The sequence below is a fragment of the Patagioenas fasciata genome, chromosome W (assembly GCF_037038585.1).
Source record: "Patagioenas fasciata isolate bPatFas1 chromosome W, bPatFas1.hap1, whole genome shotgun sequence".
NCBI lineage: Eukaryota > Metazoa > Chordata > Aves > Columbiformes > Columbidae > Patagioenas > Patagioenas fasciata.
This window is the reverse complement of record NC_092559.1, coordinates 70350416-70364041: the sequence shown is the minus strand read 5'-3', so window position 1 is coordinate 70364041 and position 13626 is coordinate 70350416.

The window sequence follows — 13626 nt, the reverse complement described above, 5'->3', positions numbered from 1 at the left end:
CTTCTGGACGGCAGCTATTGTCCCTGGGTCGAAGAGACCCTCATAACAATCACTTTCAGGAGGCTGGTGCTCGTTTGGCTGAAGCGGCAGGCAAAGTCCACACAGCAGCCATTCTTAGTAGCAGCCCCCCCAAATCAGAGAAACACTGCAACACAATGCTTCTCCTCGGGCCTCTCTCCAATTCATTGTCCATCTGTTCTTTCGGTCTCAGCTTCAGTTCTCTAAGTTCTTGATGGCAATGTTCAAGTAAATACTGCTCCATCTTTGGACCAGCTCTCACAAATTTAGACATAAAAACTGCCTGCATATAAGCCAGGTTATCAGTAATTGTATCAGTTGATATCAATGCATAAAATGATTGGGCATGTTATGGGCCTTGCGATTAACATGCTGTTTTCAACTGAATCCAGGTTTTTGTGGAGTAAGGAAGGTTGGATTCAGGAACATCTTCATCCCACGGCTGTTATGCTAACATGTCAGGTGTTTGTGTGCTTACCTGTCAAAATAAGCTCAGGAAACTAAAGGGACAATAATTTGTTGTGAAAAAAATCTGTATTCTGACACCAACAAAGTAGTATATATATACTGAGTCCAAGACCTTTCAGTTATCTGGCTTTTCACACAAGTCCATCTGTTGAGCTTTTCAGAGACCTGTATCCAGCTATAAACCTTGGAAACAAGGGTACTGAACTAGTAAATATTGTAAATATCTTCTTTGCCTGGACCTCTGTTTAGTGGGCTGTACCTAACGAGTCACCTATTGGGATTTACACAGAAAACACTGAACAGAGAAAGCTGTATCACACTAGCTTTCCAAACCCCAAGAACTGCTATCTTTAGTCTCCAATATCATATACTACCAACAAGAGTGGAGTCCCTAAATTAGTTTGTGAATTCTTATCAGCCCATGTCTGAGTTCAGGACGTCAGAGCACAAACTGTAGAGGAACTGACATTGTGACCTTGTGGTCAACAAACAAGATGTGGGGAAGGTACACATCCCAGGGTCTGCCTTCACATCAGCCCATAGACACCAAAGGGACCTAGACCATAAAAACATCAGAGCATTTTGTACCCTGACATCAAACCAGCAAGACTGGAGTTTCTGGCTCAGTACTGCTAGGGCACACAGACATTAAAACAGCAGGTTCAGATTGATTTATCCATGAGCCGCACACAAGTGTGTGCTTTGATCTCAACCAGCAAGATGAAGGTGTCAAGCTATGAACTCATGTGGCTTGGGATCTGCCCCACAGAGCAGTAGCTGCTTAAATCAAAGAGACCACCTGAGGAGGAAGGCACATCTCAGCATGGATAAAGATAGTTCTTAGTCATGCTGCAAAAGACAAACATAATTAGAAAATGTTCCACAAAAACTTGCCAGATCCAGCCAAGTTTTATCAAGAAAACACAGTAGTTTTAGTCTTTCTCATGGTGTAGATCAGTCATTCACATGCAATAACTGACCTTTCAAATGGGATTAAAAGTTGCGTTACCCATATCACCACAGATGCACCAACAGAGGCAGTCAATAGATGCATCTGTGTGCGCAGCAGTTTGTAAAGAAGGGGGCAAAGTAAGGTGGCCTCAGTTGAAACTGTGTCACTACAATAGTCTCAGACATGTTAGTAACACTCCGCTATGAAAGTAAGCAAAACTTCTGAAGAAGGTAAAGGATGGAAGCTGGTGATTTCTGGCACCAAGAGGAAGGTTCCTGCCTCACCTAATGTCTTATTACTGCAAAATAGGTTCAACATCCTCAAAGTTGAAGAGGAGACAGATGTGCCTGCAAGCAAAGAACCTGATCCACTGTGCTGGGTTAGCTGGAATTGAAGTAATCATCTTCCATGCAGATAGAAACTTTTCTTCTTAGTAACCAGTGCAGTCTTCTGGTTTAGATTTCCAATTCTCTCTCCCATCCCACCAGAGGGGGAGTGAACAAGCAACTGTATGGTGCTTAGCTGCCTACTGGTGTTAACCCACAACACAGAGGAAACAACTGTGATAAAATTAAAAGCATAACTCAGATTAGATCTATGTTTTGAAGTTCTGTTGAAAAACTTTGATTGTTAGAATTTGATATCTGTAATAGGTGTATTTTTTAGCAAGAAAGCATTTTTTTCTTTTTTTTTTTTTTAATGAAACAAACATAATTGCTGCAAACTGATCTGCAGCCCTTGTTCATGGGACGATTCACAACCCAAACTTCACTAATTTCAGTGGAACATTAGTGATTTACCTCTAAAGAGACACAGGCTCTATTTAGAGTAAATTATTTCAATTATTTTTTCATTACTATAATCCTGAGATTAATATTCATTGTAATATTTTGATTTAATTATTGAAATAATTTTAACAGTAATAAAACAAGCGAGAGAATAGGTAGAATACAAGAATGAATAAACTATATCCTTATGTTGTGCTTCTCTGGGTACTCCACATATATTATTAGACTTTTAAGAGGCATCATTTTAAATCTACCTAATGAATTATGTTATGCAAGAGATTGGAAAGATAAGTGTTTAGGGCTAAATTAAACTTTACCATTTTGAGTTTCTAGCATAATGAGACTGACTCTTGTTGGGGAATTTGCATTGTACCCCTTGAGGTGAACTAAACTCACATTTTGTGCTTAAATATAAAAAGATGTAAAGAACAACGTATTGGACAGAGTCCTATCACCATAAGTGGTTCTACAAGGAGTTTGCAAAGGTGTGGCAGGAGCAGACTCCTTATATACACTTACACCTGCTCCAATTATGTGACCGTCAGCATGGGGTACCTTGGCCCAGCACTGGATTCATCCCCCAGAGCCAGTTCTACTTGCATTCCAAAATTGCTACGAGACAGTTCTGTGGTTGTTTCTTATCTCATCACCAAGGGAAACTTCACTCCTTTACACAGAGTCCTGCCTCTGGCATTCCTGCTTCCAGCCAGTTTAACTCCTTCTGCAGTTGGGCCTTCTTGCCTTCCATGTCAGATCATTCCTTGGTCACAGATTACCACTGCTGATCAGTTACAATTTTAATTTCCCCTTCATTCCTCCCTTTTGTGAGTAGTTATTACTCACACACATTCATTATTGCAAGTCTTTCAAATTCCTCCTTATCCTTCTTATCTATTTCAATTTCCAAAAACATTTGTTCCACCTCACTTCTGGGTTATTCCCTTTGCTCCTTTCTTCGTTTGTTTATAGCCTATTTTCAGGCACCTTCATATAAGGAAGCTCTAGACAGTACATCCTCTTACAAATAATCCACTCCTTTTTTTAAGTACATTGTGCAAATGTTTCTTAACTAGTGAGGCCTGCAAAGACTTGTGAGACTTTCTGAGTCTCACACCATCTTTCTCTTAAAGATCAAGAGTATGGTAGAAGGGCTGCAGACACCCTGCTCACAAATCCAGGGAGCCCAGGATTGATCACTATATGAGCTATGCTGTCCCATCATCTGTTCTTGCCTCTGGATTTTATAATCATCCCTTTTCTTCTTCCTTATCTTCTAATACATTCAGCATAATTGTTCAGGCCTCTGCTTGAGTTATGCCTCATTCTATCCTTTTACATAACAATTTGCTATGACAGAAGATGAACTGAACCAATACATACACAACCACCCAAGTTAAAAATCCAAACAAAATATACTTGAATGCTGTCTTAATCATTTTTTCCTAACCATGTCTGGAAGTCATCTCTACCAGTCAAAAAGGGTTATTTTTCCTAAAGGTATTGCATGCAGTATCTAAAGTTTGCCTCAAATTCTGTGTACATCCATTTCTGTTCTCTGATGTTGGTCTGCATATGTGCAAGTGTTGTTAACTAATACACATGTATCTTCCTTGAACAACAAGCACATAATCTCATGCCATTCTGTTTTGCAGGGCTACCTGAGATGCTTTTTTTGCCTCTAACTGTAAGACTGAAATAGTGTTAACAGTAGCATTACCCATATCTTCTGTTACAGCAGATATATTTGCAATAGCCCTTTCTAGTTCTGATACTCCTAGTCAGGGGAGGGATGTTCATGCAAACTGGTGGAAACCAGTTTGTCAAATAACAAGTTTATTTTGCACAGAGCATTTTGTATTACATTTGGTACATTGGGGTAAGTTGTGCCCATAATTCCAGAAGAGATGTGGGAGTATTGAGATGCTAGGAAAAATCCATCCTAATGTACAGGATCCTAATGTACTGGTATCCTAATGCCAGTCCAATTAACAGGCAAGAATCTTATGGGCCTTAGAGCCACATACCCCTCATAATCTTTCATTCCCTAAGGTCTTATCATGTATGATAACATAAATGCAAAATCCCAGAGCAAACAAAGGAAACAGTGCTGCAAACTGATCTGATGGCAACTCCCCATTCCCCATTCCCCTTGCACTGCTCAAGGTGTGGGGGAGGAGGTAGAGGAGTTGGGAAGTTGAGTCTGGGAAAAGGGGGGGTTAGGGGGAAGGTGGTGTTTTAATTTTTGTCTTTGTCTCTCACCATCCAACTCTATTTGCATTGGCAACAAATTAAATTAATTTTCCCCAAGTCAAGTCTATTTTGCCCCTGCTGGTAATTGCTAAGTGATCTCCCTGCCTTTATCTTGACCTGTGAGCTTTTTAATCTTATTTTCTCTTCCTGTTTTGCTGTGAAGGGGGAGTAAGAAGATGGCTGGGTGGGTGTTTGGCATCTGGCCAAAGTCAATCCACCTTATCTATCCAGCAAACATTCCTGCATGTCGTGCAAGAGTGACCAATGACTTCTTGCATGTGAGGAAACCTCATTGACTTCAGCAGCATTATTCATGCAATCCTAGGTGCTTGGAGGTGGACCTTGGTTGACCCCAGGAGCTCAGGCTATGTCAATCAGATATCTGTGCTAGATTCAGTTGGGTTGTGGGCATAAAGAGTTTTTCCCAAAACCTGTTGAAATTGGTGGCAAATCCCAGTGAGATTTTTCCATTGTTTTCAGTGGGTTTTGGCTGAAGCACAGAGTCACTCATATTATTTATTGTGCCAGGTTGGGAATGAGTACATAAAAACAAGTAGATGGCACAAACTAAACGAGGAGAGGAAGGAGAGGAAGATATAGTTATGAAAAGCACAGTGGATGATCTGGAGGCCACTAAAATAAACAGGAAGCTCTGGATCAGGCTTTAAAATATGTGGTTATGTAAAAGCTTGGGAACTGTTCCACTGATTTGAATTTGCACATTCCGACTTTGTTGTAGTTAAGCAGTCATTTAAAAAGGAGAAAGATTAGACTTACTGTGATTTTATGTGAGTAAATAAACAATGGAAACCAAAGCTGAAGCATAAATTTTGTATGGAGTTAATTTTCTCAACCCAAGAATTTTCTTGCTTTTGCTCTTCTTGTTCTCTCTTCCATCCTGATGGGGAGGGAATAAGTGAGTGACTGTGTGGTGCTTAGCTGCTGTCTGGGTTCAACCCACCACATCCTGTTATTTCAGAAATTGTATTGTTATATTTCTGAGGAGATACATTTATCCAAAAACTTTTCAATTATACAGAGAACTTGTGCTTTATAATATTACAGGTCTTTTTACATTTCACCCCACTCTTAAATATTTTTAAGCTCTTTTTGTTGTTAAAATAACTTACCCAGCTTCTCTTTTTGCTCCCCTCTCTACAAATTTCATCTGAATATGAATGCAGTCTTAGTCTGATTACTTCTCTCTTCATATTCAAATTCTACTAGAATTACTTCAAAAGAGTTTTTTATTCCTACAAAGATCAGTTTCTGTGTCACTCAGGAATTCATTATTTTGCTTCCTCAGGTTTTCAAATGATTTTAACAACTCTCTGAGAAGAAAGAAAGAAAGAAAAAGAAAAGAAAGAAAAGAAAGGAAGGAAGGAAGGAAGGAAGGAAGGAAGGAAGGAAGGAAGGAAGGAAGGGAAAGAGAGAGAGAGAAAGAGAGAGAAAGAGAGAGAGAAAGAGAGAGAGAAAGAGAGAAAGCGAGAGAGAGAGAAAGAGAGAAAGAGAGAGAGAAAGAGAGAAAGAGAGAAAGAGAGAGAGAAAGAGAGAAAGAAAGAAAGAGAGAAAGAAAGAGAGAAAGAGAGAGAGAAAGAGAGAAAGAGAGAAAGAGAGAAAGAGAGAAAGAAAGAGAGAAAGAGAGAAAGAAAGAAAGAGAGAAATAGAGAAAGAGAGAAAGAAAGAGAGAAAGAAAGAAAGAGAGAAAGAGAGAAAGAGAAAGAGAGAGAGAAAGAGAGAGAGAAAGAGAGAAAGAGAGAAAGAGAGAGAGAAAGAGAGAGAGAAAGAGAGAGAGAAAGAGAGAGAAAGAGAGAGAGAAAGAGAGAAAGAGAGAGAGAGAAAGAAAGAAAAAGAAAGAAAGAAAGAAAGAAAGAAAGAAAGAAAGAAAGAAAGAAAGAAAGAGTAAGTTTCTGGCAGAGTGCATGTTCTAACCAACTTCTGCTTGATTTATTGTCTTAGTAAAATTCAAAAGGCAGCGCATCAGCAGATTATCCTGTCTGATAAGTAGGATGCCCAAGTGGTCAGAGATAAGGAGTTCGAGGTATCCTTCTTAATTATGCATTTTATAATACACCAGATTAAACATTTCAGTTCAAGTTTTAAATTTTCATTAAGTTTTCTCTTCATTTTTAAAAAAGGTATATGACCTGTCATGATATTCGTAATCCTGGACTCTTTGCTTCTGGAATACCTAGTACTTTTTTAAAAAGTTGGAATGGTTTGAGTCTTCAAAGACAGTCATAAATCTATGCCACAGAGAGGGAGAGACATGAGAAATATTGGAAAGGGGTTTTTTTGCTTTCTCCTTTACAGAATCATTATCACTTTCTAAAAAACTATCCCTGAATCCTTCATGTATCAGCATGATAGTTTTATTGTGTATTTAATATAATGTTTCATTCTTAAACGAGAAAAAGTAAAACCGTCTGGTGTACTTGTTTGTTGGCTGATAGCTCTGGTTGCAGCAACACAGTACTCTACAAAGGGATGCAAAGAAAGGCCAAATGGTTTGAGCCTCATTTTATGTTACTATAGTTTTGGCTGCCCTTCTGATTGCCTGCAAGAAAGATGGCCATGGCATCACCACGGTTTTTAAGACCATCTCACTGTCTGCTTGAAAATTTTCAAAGCAACTAGTAATCACAGAGTATTTAAAAGAGCACAGTCATGATAACCTTATGGAAGCAATGTGTTTCTGTCACACTGTCAAACTTTGGCCCTGAGAACAGAGACTAATAAAGCATTATGAGCATTCTGCTGCTGGATAATTTTCAGAGTAAGGATTAAAGGATACTCTATATTAGTACTGATCACAGACATATTTCAATGTCTTCCAGTAATTCTATAAAAGAAAACCACTACATATCTCTAGAGTAGTTTGCCATCTCATCCTTTCTTGGGGAAGATGCTGTATGGCACAGCATCTGGTGTATTTTAAAAATATATACTCATTTTGAAATCAAACTGAAACTTTGCACTTGGAGTGGAAAACACTGAAGGTTATGGTATTCTTCAGTATGTCTACATGTCTGTCTTAAAAATACACTGCTGCTTATACCTGTAACCTCAAATACTGCTACAGCTGTCATGCTTCTGCACTCCTCATCTATGGAGAATTTGGTCATTCAGTCTGCTCCAACTGTTGCTCTGTTCTTTCCCTTCACTGCACTTACAGTGTCCTTATTCTTTGTAGTTGTACCATTCTCCCAGTCTGGGACCACTAGGGGGACCTTTGCCAGCAGAGTTGCTTTTATAGGTTGAAGGTTCAAAGGGCAGGTTTTGTCCCTTTCACAAGCACAACCACAACCCGGAAAGAGGGCCAGGAAAAGGGCAGTTCTTCCCCTCACCTGTCATGGAGAAAGATGTCCTCTAAAACTGCACACAAGGTGCAGTCCACTTTTCAGATCTGGAGTCAGACTCTGCTATTTCCTCAGATTGCTTGTGTTACTGCGGAACAGGTTAGGTTACTTGAGATGGTTGAGACTCACAGTATATCCACAGGCAAGGAGGGAACAGTGTCTTCTCATCCTCTGACACAGGTCCTGTTTCGGTGCAAATTGGCCTACACCTGCTGGATCCGAAGCCACAACTGACCTCTTGTCAGCATTGCTGTCCTTCAGGAGTTGACACAAGGAATAACTGGCCTTTTCCTAAATCTAAATGTACACCAACTAATAAAGCAAAATTTCTGGGTAGAAATCAGTGCATCTGATTCACATTAGAGGCGATGTTCTCTGTTTCCTGTATAAATCAAGCTCCAAATAGAGTCATCTTCCTGAACAGGACTGAAAGTAGACTTTCCTCCATTCATGTGCATCTGAATTCTTGACACTTGCAGCAAGCCTGCAATATCTTGTGTAAATGCTTTTCAGTTCATCTCAACCTTGGATAATGTCTTTCTAAACATGGCATGAAAATTAGAATCATAGAATAGAATCACAGAACCATTTTGGTTGGAAGAAACCCTTAAGATCATCAAGTCCAACCATAATCGAACTCTAGTACTACACCATGTGCCAAAGAACCCAATCTATACATCTTTTAAACACCTCCAGGGATAACTCAACCACTTCCCTGAGCAGCCTGTTTCAGTGCTTCACAACCCTTTCTGTGAATAATTTTTTCCTAATACACAATCTGAACCTTCCCTGGCACAACTTGAGGCTGTTTCCTGTCTTCCTATTGCTTGCTGCTTGGGAGAAGAGACCAATACCCTCCATGCTACAACCTCCATTCAGGTAGTTCTAGAAAGCAATAAGGTCTTGTGGGAGATCTGAAGGGATTTTCTTAAGGTTGTTGTGTGGATGGGCTTCTGTTAGATAGAGATTTATTTCTGAACTAGGTAAAGCAACTCCAAGGTCGGCGCGAAGGCTGAAAAACAACACCTGTTATGAGGGTGAGGTAATTCTATAATAACAAGACCTGAACATGGATAATATCCGATCAGCCAACGCGTGTTTGGAACGTGGACGCGTGATCAAGAAATAACTGCATATATAAGGAGGCTTGTCTCTGTAATAATTTGCTTCGCTGGAATTCATATTGAATTGTGTGGAGTCCATGAGTTTTTGTCCTTGCAAGTGGTCACTCCGACGTGATCCATAAGGAGAATTTACGGAAGGCGGACGACTGCTGCAGGGAGCGAGCCCCAGCTGGAACGGCTCAGCTGGACCGTGACCGGGACGCAGTCTGCAGTCTGCGTGACTCCTGATTGATCGCTACGGAAGCGACAGAGGAGGGATAAAGGATCCGATATCATTGCAACGGACACCCAAAGAGGTGAGCAGCTGGGGGCGAGAGAAGATGGGGCAGAATATTTTTAAAGAAGAAGAAGAAATACTGCGGCTCCTCTTGCATATTCTCTCTAAGAGAGGGGTGAAGTATGAGGAGAGTAACCTCAAAAGACTATTAATTTGGTGCAGAGACAATGGGTTTCCTGCTGACCTGTTAGGAGTTTTTCAAATAGAGACTTGGGAAAAAGTGGGAACTGTGTTGTGGAAGGCAATTAGTTGCAGTGAAAAATATATTCTCGACCTTGTAACCACCTGGAAACTGATAATTACTACAGTGAAGCAATTAAAACCTGAAAAGACTGTTACGAGCATTAGTGACTCAAAACTTAAACTTGAACTTTGGGACGATATAGGGCAGAAATCATGGGATAAAGTCAGCAATGGAGATAAAAAAGCTAAATCATTAGTAACTACATGGAAGCTTATAATCACTACCTTAAAAGATCTTAAGGCTGAACGGTCTGCTACTGCCAGAATTTTTGCAGCGTTGCAGGCTGATAAGTATCCTGAAAGCCGCTGTGAAGTTTACCCGGTTTGTGTCTTTGATACCCTCCCTACTCCATCCCCTGCTGTGCTTTCGGCACCCCCGATAGCTCAGCAGTCCGGGGTGGGGGGAGGAAAAATGCTGAGCGGGTGGCCTCCTGTACCACTGCCCAACACTGGTGAGAACAGCAAGTCCAGAGGATTGGAGTCGGATGATTTACCCAAAGAACCTGTGAAAACTGAGAATGCTAAGGTTGTAAACAAGTGTACTCTCAGTCCTTTTATCAATTTGTATCTGCCTTTAAGATCTTTTAACCCTCCAACTTCCACGAGAGACCAGAAGGAGTCACTGGATAAGAAATGGACAACAGAACTATGTGACAGATTAGATCAGCTAATAGTGAGTGAATCCAACAGTCGGCAATGCAGTCATGATGATCGCGACGGGAAAGGGGGGGTTCCTGGGGACTCAGTTTATACGAATAATTATGATGCTAGAAAGTATTGGCGAGACTGTGCACTGTTCTGAACCCCCCTCTTACTAATGATTCTCCAGCACCGTTCAAGTCCACGTTATCTGATGACTCAGATGAGGATGGGGGTTTGCAGCATTTTCTTCAAAAGTTAACGGGAAAATGAGTATGTGTACATGTTGCCCCGAGATCAGATAAAAACTATGAAAGACTCAAGCAAAATTAGACCTATGCAATGTAACAGCTATAGATCATTTAGGGCGGAATGATGGGGACTCGTTGAAAGGGGCAGGTATCCCAGTTCTTGGACAGACACTAATTGATACACCACAATTACAGGCGCTATTAGTTTCTGAAATCCTGAGGCAGTCAACAGACCTTGCATATCAAGCTATAGTAGAGGTGTCTGAAACCAACAAAGCAGTCAAATCTTTTATAAGTGCTATAAGGGTCCCAGTGATATTTACATTCAATTTATTGACCATCTTCAAGAGGCCATCAATAAGCAGGTTGAAAACTTAGAAGTTAAGGAAGCACTGGTGTTGAAATTAGCAGTAGAGAATGCTAATGTTTGCTATCAACGTGTTATCTGCAGGTTTTACAGTACATATTACGTGCTTCTGTGTATTGCCCCTCTAAAATCAAGCAGCTTGTTAGGAATGCGAGTTAGTTGTTTCACTGGTTGTTGTTAGAATTGTTTCTTTGTGGTCTAAGTACACCGTAAAACTTTCTCCCCACTTTTCCCACTCGCGCTGCAAGCAACCCTGTACTTTCCCCACCTCCCTCCCTCTTCTCATGGTTTTTACTTACAAGATGGGGTCAGAAATGACTGTTTTCAGTTGTGTTCCTAAGAAATAGTTATTGGGACGTGTTTTAAAACATAAAAAAGCACTTGGAAATATGAGGAAGATCTTGTAAAATATTGTAATTAATGATGGCTACTGTATAAGTTAAATGATTGGGAAAAGTGTCCGGAGAATACAATCTTAAAGTATAACACTTGCAATTAATGTTGGTTTTTTAAGGTGATAAGAGTAGGACAAAATAAATCCCTACAAGAGATCATTAAATCATTTCAGACAGTTTTACAAGCAGAACGGTTTGAACTTCAACAATCTGAGAGAAAGTTAACTGATAACACACAGGTCACAGTGAACTTGCTGAGGTCTGCAAGATGCTTTCCTTATTAACCTGTTTTCTTTGTAGGTATCTGTTTAAGAATATTACAGTTTAATAGGTCTTTGTCTGTTATATGGTACAGTAAGTTCACAGACTGTTAAATCATGAGAATCCGTTGACTCAAAAAGTGCATTTTGTGATAATACAGAAGATCATGAGTAATTCAGTACTTTACTGCGTGAATGTGATGATAAGATTTTGTGTGTAATAGCTGTTACTTTTCTTTCTAGAATGCTAACTTTATTTCAATATCCAGACTTGCACAACTCTGTGATAGGCTGTGTCTTATCTTGATGTGCTGAATTTGGATTTTTTTGTATGCACATCAAGTAAAGAACCCTGGTTTTGGGATAACAGTTGTAGCACCCCAGATGAGACGCTAATAAAAGCCTTGCCCAGTCCAGCTCGCTGCGGCGGCGGGGGGGCAGGTGCCGGTTAGGGTCCAGCGCGCACTGACATGTTTTGTCAGGGAGACCCAGAGGTACCTCTGCCTGGCTGAGCAGTGAGCAGTTCAAAGGTGCAATGCTAAAATCGAGACATTGTCTTGAATAAGTGTAACTGTGATCCATCTGCATATTGGAACTTGGCGTTTGGTTTTCATATTTGAACTCAGTATTTTAATTTGCATGTTTATATTTGGTACGAAAAGAATTTTGGTTGGGGAGATAATTACAAAATGGGAACCGGTTCCACGGCTAAAATTCCACTTCAAAAATTCCACCTTGTTCCCCCTTAGGATGCATCCTTATGCATTAGAGTAATTGCTTATATTGTTATCTAGTAATGTTGAGACCAGAAAAGAATTCAAATTTTTAAAATCTGCTTCGCAAAAAAAACCCAAAAAAACAAAAAACCAAACACCTAAATGCTATGATGGATGTGAACTTGGTATTGTATGAAGTTGTATTTAAAAGTTGTTGGAATGTGAACTGATTTGGATCTAGGAAAATGGAATAATGGATTGATGTTTAATATTCTGTATTTTGACATCTGCAAATTGTGAAAGGTAAATGGGGCTGAGGAATGTAACAACTCTTGAGCTAATTGGAATAGTGTATAAAACTGAGCTCGTTGTAACAGAGGAGTTTGCCAGAGCCTCCCACTTCGTACCAGTGATTACACCAGCTGCGTGGCCTTGGCTACATCTGAACTGCGGCAAGAAGAAAAAAAAAAAAAAAAGAAAAAAACCTGTTTTCCCGCTGCTAAGCAGAGAAAAGGGGGCTTTACTCCCCCCGCTCTGTTTTTTTCTCTGGAGTGTTGTTATCCATCCTTGTTGTGGCACTTTGTTGATTCTCACCTTTGAATCAGGGGTTGTTGGTGCTGTTTCTTTTTGCTTCTGTCTTGTTTCCTAGGTTTTGGCACATCTGGGAAGAGAGCTCATTATTTCACCTCCTTGCTGAAGTCAGTCTTTTCACACTGGTCAGCTTTGGGGGGTCAGAGGGCTCAGTGCTTCTCTGGGTCAGACTGGTACTGATTTGGGTGTGGAGTGGAGCCAGGTTGGTTTGATGTGGAGTTCGAACTGATTTGTTTTCATGCTGGGCTGGAGATCCTGCCATCCCAGATGGGGGCGAGAGGAAGGTTTTATTCCCCCCCCAGCAATGTTACTGCTAGAGAACTGTAATACTGCATCAAGGAGTCTGAGGGTTGAAATTTAAAGGCATTGCCAGTGGATCCATAGTTCTAATGAAGCTGGGAAATTAAACAAAAAATTTTTTTTTAAATAGACTTATTCTGTGGTGACTAGTTGTAAGAGACTTCTTAGTAAATTCACTGTGCTAGTTTTTGAGGTCATGGGGGAGAATGAAAGAAAGGCTCTTTTTTGAAACCAATAGAATGCCAAATTTGGAACAAAGTTTTAATACATGAATTCTTGTATTTGCCATAAAGCCCTATACCTCTCTTGGGTCAAGATTTCTTAAGTAAATTGTAAGCTCAAATAATGTTTTCTGAGAATTCTGGTTAGTTGCATGTCCCACAAGAAGCTGCTTGGATGGTGCAGATCTGCTTGCTTCAAGTGAGAAATCTCCAAGGAAATTTTGAATACTGTATTTCCACTAGTATTAACAGCCAATGTTTTGATAAAGCCAACACTACACTGATAGATCTGAAACAGGACTTCGATCCAGTAAGGGAAAACAATATCCAATAAAGATGACAGCTAAAATGGAATTGGAAACTTTGAGGAATAAATTTGTGACAACCTTGCAGGCTGACTGCATTCA